General features: G+C 35.1%; 1 long non-coding RNA gene across 1 annotated transcript; it reads right to left on the reverse strand.

Annotated features, from left to right (window-relative positions):
• Positions 1-468: 468 nt before the first annotated feature.
• On the reverse strand, positions 469-3,639 carry LOC125646055 (uncharacterized). The gene is made up of 3 exons (XR_007359561.2): positions 3,530-3,639; positions 2,826-2,918; positions 469-1,147 (listed from the first exon to the last, which is right to left on the reverse strand). It is a non-coding gene; the product is annotated as an uncharacterized LOC125646055 (long non-coding RNA).
• Positions 3,640-7,368: the final 3,729 nt, after the last annotated feature.

Below are 7,368 nucleotides of genomic sequence, written 5' to 3' on the forward strand. Positions count from 1 at the left end.
CCACACAAAAGGGGAAAGTGGTTGAAGGGGGGGGGGGATAAAGACTTCAAAATAGCAAAAAATTGCCTTTTTTGTTAAAGATATTCAACCAGGGGAAGGGGCAATCCCATAATCTTCCCTATAGATCCGCCACTACATTGCAAGAGGATAGCTATTTATAAAGAGGTACTGTCACAATATTGCAAAGGCGCACTTCAGTTATGATCATTTAATGTCATCAGAACTTTGGAGTGCCATTTATACTCCAATTAGTGTCAGTTAGGGAGAGTATTAAGATGCCTTATTTAATGACCACTTTCAACAGTTTTACTTGTGCTCTAGTGCACCCATATTTTATGTTGCTTAAACGAGTGGCGGATTTTTCAAATTTAAGGTAAATCTCGCACGCTGCTACGTCCCTGCGTGCCCTACGTAGTTCACCTACAGATGGTGACGTTTCTATGTGAATGTAAAATTCTCGAATGAAGCTTAAAACAAAATAACTTTATATCATTCTTCATTTCATTCACGAGGAGACATTTTAAATGCAATAATTATACAAAGTGCATATGAACATACTATACAGACTTCGATTGAAAATTATGAAATGTAACAATGAACTATTATTACAATAGGATACCAAACTTATAACAAATAAAATGATCAACTTATAATTATGCTGAGTTTTTGTGGCCTACATCTTCAGTGTCATAACCTGACGCAATAGCGTCTTGCGATCGGGGGTGGGGTCTGTTTTCACTTTCCATATCGATCTTTCCTCTCTTAACCTCTATTCATGTGACCACTGCGTGATACCCCAGGGCCAAGGTCATTTGTCTTCTATCTTAGTCATTGACATCATCAACTGAACATTTGCCCTTGACCCATTAGTTTAAATAGATGATTTAAACACTAGATGATACGTTCTGTTATCGAGTGACCCTGTATCCTTTGAAGAGGTCATGGTATTCATTAGGAGATGTCCTTGACCTGAGGAGTGAAGGTAATGATGGATGAGTGCACATATTTACATGACACCCCCGGCACGTCCGACCCCCAAACTTGAAAACAGTGGGTATCCTACATATACGTGGTACATAGCGAACGTTTGGGCAATCCAACACTGGACATCCCCTCCTAAATGATGATGTTATCTTGGCAGCATATTCTGCAAAAGAATGTCATGTTATCAGCATATTGCACAATAGAATTGCATGTAATACTGAATCTCCTATCATCGGGGAAATGACTGAAGTATATCTGTCCCACAATCCTTCACTTCTTTCAAGTCACATCTTTTTGTTGGTGATTATTTTGAATTTGTTGATTTGACTTTATTACTGACCATGATGTTGAAATACGAGACCCCACTACACACCATTATCAACAGTAAGTGCTTTTGACACTTTACCCCGCAAGGAGGGGAGCCCTGTTCACCTTTACCTACTTTTGTACCTGCGTCTCCTTGCATGCTGAATAAATGTCCTGACAAATGGATAGGGTAATTGTATAGGTACCTGATAATACATTTAAAGGACATAGGATACCCAGAAAAATTGTTATGATTTATAAGTTTTATTAAAACATTGTGGTGACGTCAGTTCTTTGTCTTGACAGTACATGTACTTTATTTTTCATACTGTATTGAACATAGTCCAGTATTATTAAGAGCAGGCCAATATTATGAGAAATACTGTTTTAGATAGAACAATGTTTTAAGTAAGATACAAGATTCCGATGGTCTATTAGTGTCAGATACGGGACTGATCACTCGCCGCTACGCGGCTCGTGCCAGTCCCATATCTGACATAATGGACCATCTTCGTCTTGTATCCCTTACATATCATTGCTAAAAGTCCATATTTACCACAACCTATGAAACCACCTTTATTCTTGCATTATTCACAATCTTTACTTGAAATTAAACATTTTTAATTTTTAACATATTAAATATTTCTATTAAATATATTAAGTATTACCCAAAATTTGAAATCCTTTAATTCAAACGTCTTTTTATCGGTGCATTCCATGTATTAATGAGAGATCTATATTTTTGTTCGATCAAATAATAGGAAATACCACTTAAACACATGCAGCAAAGTGTTACTTTATTCGATGCGTCCAAAATCTCGGGTATGCTATGACCTAAATGTTTCCTTATCATCTACATTTTGACCTTATTCTTTGCAAATTAAAATTCTAAATCCAGAATAATTATACAGATGTTGTTTGAAATTATCGTTTTAAGTGACGCTATAAATAGATAAGACATTACCTATGTGTTAAACACGGAATTCGTTTAGGTTAACAAGTCATTAATAAAGCTTTTTTAGGACAGTATCGTACCGAATCTTTCCCCATCTCCAATCCACAGCTGTCCACAAAAGAGTTCACACAAAAAATAAAGACAGGATTACATATCTTGTTATCTGTGGAGCAGGATTCAAGTATGGGATTTCTAATGATGGTTAATACATATGAAATTAAGTTCTACGGAACAGCTGAAGCATTTGAAAATGTAATTCTACAAAATTTTCAATTCAGTTCATCTAAGCCATTGTAATATACCTCTATCATATAAAAGAATGAAGTACAGCAAATAGCCATTTTAGAATGCATGGATGATCATAATTCATTTACATATACATTATTTTTTTTGATCGGTAGCCAGCAGTGGTTTGTTTGTTTTTTAAGGATATACATGCACAAGTACTAGAACATACAGTTCAACCCTCTTAGTGTGGTTTTTTAGATGACGAAAAACAAATTTATCTGACAGCGTATAACATTAATCATCCACGTTATAGTTTGAAATATATTTTCCAAAATTAATTTCTGCAACCTACCGTGAAATTTTAAGGGACGCTGGGTGATGCGCACGTGCAGAAGAATTCGTGCTATCCGAAACCATGTTTTGTCTATGGTACATTCCACAACTCCTGGAAATAACAGTGTCCATTTGATTATTTTCACTACAAGTTCTACGATAGCAAATTTTCTATTCGAAAAAAAATTCAACAACTTTTTTGTTTTGGTGAAACAGCAACTCCACAGCTGTGTGTTTTCGTGAGACTTCCCTACTTTATATTATAGTAGTAACAATTGTTAGTTTAGATACAGTGAAACTTCCCTAAATCATATTAAGTAGTAACAATTGTTAGTGTAGGTACAGTGAAACTTCCCTACTTTATATTAAGTAGTAACAATTGTTAGTTTAGATACAGTAGTCGACAATGAATTATGAAGTTGTTAAACTCTCACTAGATGAAAAAAAAAATGCAACTGAAAAATATGTACATGCATTTGCAAATATTATGACAAGGAGCAAACATACATATGAAGGTGAAATCGTGTCACAGTGACATACACATGAAGGTGAAATCGTGTCACAGTGATTTTGTATTATATGTGTATTACGAAATTCTGAATCAAGAATATATATACAGAAATATTTGAATTGCAAATAAAATATGATTAATTCTAAAATGCAAAACATATAAATAAACAAATAGATGGATAAATAAATAAATATTGATATAAGAGTACCTACCTCTAGACCTGCTCGATGCTGTGTTGGCGGTTATTAAAAGACCAAGACAAAACAAAACGTGAAAAGACTTCCGCATGTTATCTGTTTGATAGACCTGACAAAAGAAAGACCTTTTATACAAATGACAGGTGCTCTTAATTCAAGCAGCGACATTCCCCAACCGACAAAGACAAACTAGGCTTTTCTATGGTCTGTGGTGTTTCACTTATGAAAATATTAAATTAAAACAATTGCAATTCTTCCAATTGATTTGGAATTCTGAACAAATTACAACGCCTTGTAGATTCTTGAAGACTTGACCTGACCATGTAAAGAGTTTTTCACTGAATATTTTAACCTTGCATTTGCTTTTACATTTGTGATTAATGAAATCAATGCATCAATTTTTCATTCACTTAATTACCTGGCGATATATACTTTAACCTTGCAATATACATGATATACACAGATTGCTTGAATTAATGATTTCGTACTTTTCGCCCTACAATTAAACGATCTTATTATGGAATTATGATAGGTTTAATCCAGTATAATTAACGTTAATTTACAGACTACATTGACGATATGGAAAGCTCTTGTAAAGAGGAACAAAAGGCCACGCAGTCTCTGACTAGCAGCATTTTTAAATAGATGTGATTTGAATATTATTATTCTTTATTGCTGAAGACATACGTCTTATGGCATACATGTTTACAAAAATAATAAACAAGTTAACAATTGTATAGTATGGCATGGCATGACATTATATGGTATGTTACACAATACTGATGTGAATTTATAGACAGAGAATGCTACATAAGTAAATCATTACGTAAATTAAAGGCACAGTAAAGATATTTCCCCAAATTACACAACTCTTTGAAATTTTTTACACTTAATAATTGTATAAGTTTAAAAACAGATGGGTTTTTCCAATAATACTTCTTGATATATTTCCTGCGCAATTCAATAAAGTAAGGGCATTTTAAAATGAAATGAAATTCATCCTCAATATCTAAATTACAAAGTTTACAATAGCGGTTATTTCTTGCTACATTAAAATGACGTCCACTCTCAATGGCAAGATTATGCGAAGACATTCTAATTCTACTAATATGTTTTTTATAAACATGTGGTATAGCCTTCATCAAGTAAAACTGCAATGAAAAATAGTCATAAATGTACATATAAATTTTACATCTTGGTGAGGAGTTGATTTGTTCAACAATACTCTGCACAAAAATATCAGAAATTCTTTGCTTAATTATTGGGAAATAAGTATTACAATATACGCCATTATCGTGGTTACAGCAAATATGACCCAAACCTATATCAAATAGTTTGTTTTTTATATGGATAGCCCAATTAATCACACGATTTCCACCCTTGTCTGCTTCTTCACGTAAACTTTTGTAACATGTTTTCAAAATACAATTTTCACTTTGTAATAATTTAAACCAAAATTTAAAAATTCTAAACCAGCGAACAATGTTCATGGGCAGTCTGCCTGTTTCTACATACGCCATAGCATTATTTGTATTTTTCCTGACACCCAGTACAGACTTCAAATATTCCAAGTGCACTTTTTCAACATCTTTTGTACTATGGCTACCCCAAACTTCACAACTGTAATTAAGTATACTTGCAACATATGTATCAAGGATAACATTGTTTCTGTGTTTAAATACATTTGGCTGACTTTAGATTTCAAGGAAAACATTGCTTTTCTGCCCTGGCTGGCCAATTGCTTTTGTGTGGTGCTAAATTTTCCATTGTAATTCATTAAAACACCCAGGTATGTGAATTTATCAACAATTTCTATAGGCTCCCCATTCAGATGCCACCTTTCATTACTGCTAATTTTACTCCCATTTCTGAAAATAACTATTTTTGTTTTTTCTACATTCACTGAAAGATCCCACTTTGTGGTATAGGTAAAAAGTGTATCCAGCATGCTCTGCAAATCATTAGCACTTTCGGAAAAAATAACCATGTCGTCTGCATACATCAAGACAAACATATTTAATTCTTGTATTTGTGATTTGTCAAACATCCTCGTCCTCCTTATCCGGATTTGGCGTTTCTCTTAACTACACATCCCTGGCGGTTATATGGCACTCTCTTGCGAGCACGCACCCCAACGACTTTTGAGGGGGGGGGGGGATGTCGCGATAATTGAATCGATTCGAAATAATGGTAAGAAAAGTTAAGAATTATGTGAATAATGTATTCATATAAATTACGTTTACAATGTACTAGCTCATAAGTGTAGAAACTTGTTTTTTTTTTTTTTTTTTTTTAAGTTTCACTAGATATGCACAAGGTATCTCCCCTCTGTGCCCTAGTTTCACTAGATATGCACAAGGTATCTCCCCTCTGTGCCCTAGTTTCACTAGATATGCACAAGGTATCTCCCCTCTGTCCTATTTGGTGCAATAGAATCACAACACAATCCAAGCACATTGCATTAAGACCTTCTCTAAATGATGCCATATGATCTAACATAGACTAGTGTACAGTCTGTACATGACAACCCCACCCCCTATCTGAGGCAGCATGGGACAGTTTCGCATTATAGGCCCGGAACTTTCTTAAAATAATGGAAATACCCCATATTTGAAGTGATATCACATGTGTAAAAATATTTGTAGGATACATGTCAAGTATAGCTAAGTGCTTAATAGTGAAGAAGTTTATATACAACATATTTAAGTGTCACCATAAATGGGTGAATACAAACTAAGACACGTGGTTAGTTGCTGAAGATTGAAAAAAATCCTCGACTTTATGTTCATTAGTCAACCAATCAGTGAGCTTCCATGATTTTTTTTTGGTGGAAAGAAAACCATTGCGTGCTCCATCGTCGCAAACTACGCCAATATGTAGGAGAGAGCTATATGCGGATTCCGGACCGTGGCTTGAGACGATATGGGTGCTCGTAGCGGGACGATGGATGGCCACAGGTGAAATTGAAAGGTAGATTTTTAAGAAGGCAGACAGGGGCGGATCCAGGAATTGCGGTTACGGGGGGCGACATTTTTATGAGGCAGGGGGTCTGGATTTTACCGATTTTATGGGGCTTGAAATATGTCTCCTATTTAGTCATTTGTACTATTTTCTATCATTTTTTGTAAGGTTAAATCAATAAAATGACGCAAATTTTAAGGGTTTTTGGAAAATATTAAGTTCTCCCAATACAGTAATTCAAGGAATCAAAAGATTTTGTCATTAATTTCTCCGGAAGTGGAAGAAATTATTGCTTCTTTTATCGTTTAGTACATTTTCCTAAACAAGATGCCACGATTTACCTTAAATTAAAAAATTTAGGGGGGGGGGGGCGGCGGCTGCGCCCCCCCCCTTAAATCCGCCACTGGCAGACAAAGTTCTTGATTGTGAACAGTGTCTAAATCCCCTCGCACGGTACTCTAATGAGGTTTGGGTGGTGCGGATTTAGCCCAAATGAAAGATAATCAAAGCGAGAAAGGGGCACCTGCTGAGAGCATGTTTTGTGCACCAGCACCAGTATGTATAGATTACATGTAATTTAAGGTCATAATTTATAAACTACACCAATATAGAATACAAGTATTGACATAAAAGGGAATTGTGATTTTTCATTAGTCTGTCATATTTGACTTTGATATATACACCCTACCCACATGTTTCAGAACAACCCCTCCCCCCCCCCCCCCAAAAAAAAAAACCCAACTGTCCCCTGCCACCTAAAACAAGTCCGTCGCATATCATTTAAGATAATAGTATTGCGAGAATCATAAATTTGTCATCTTGCGTTCATCATTGTAATGAATGCGTGTTTCAAGCCAACCTTCGAAGGTTTTGTGAATGCTTGACTTATGCCT

The sequence above is a fragment of the Ostrea edulis genome, chromosome 6, assembly GCF_947568905.1.
Source record: "Ostrea edulis chromosome 6, xbOstEdul1.1, whole genome shotgun sequence".
NCBI lineage: Eukaryota > Metazoa > Mollusca > Bivalvia > Ostreida > Ostreidae > Ostrea > Ostrea edulis.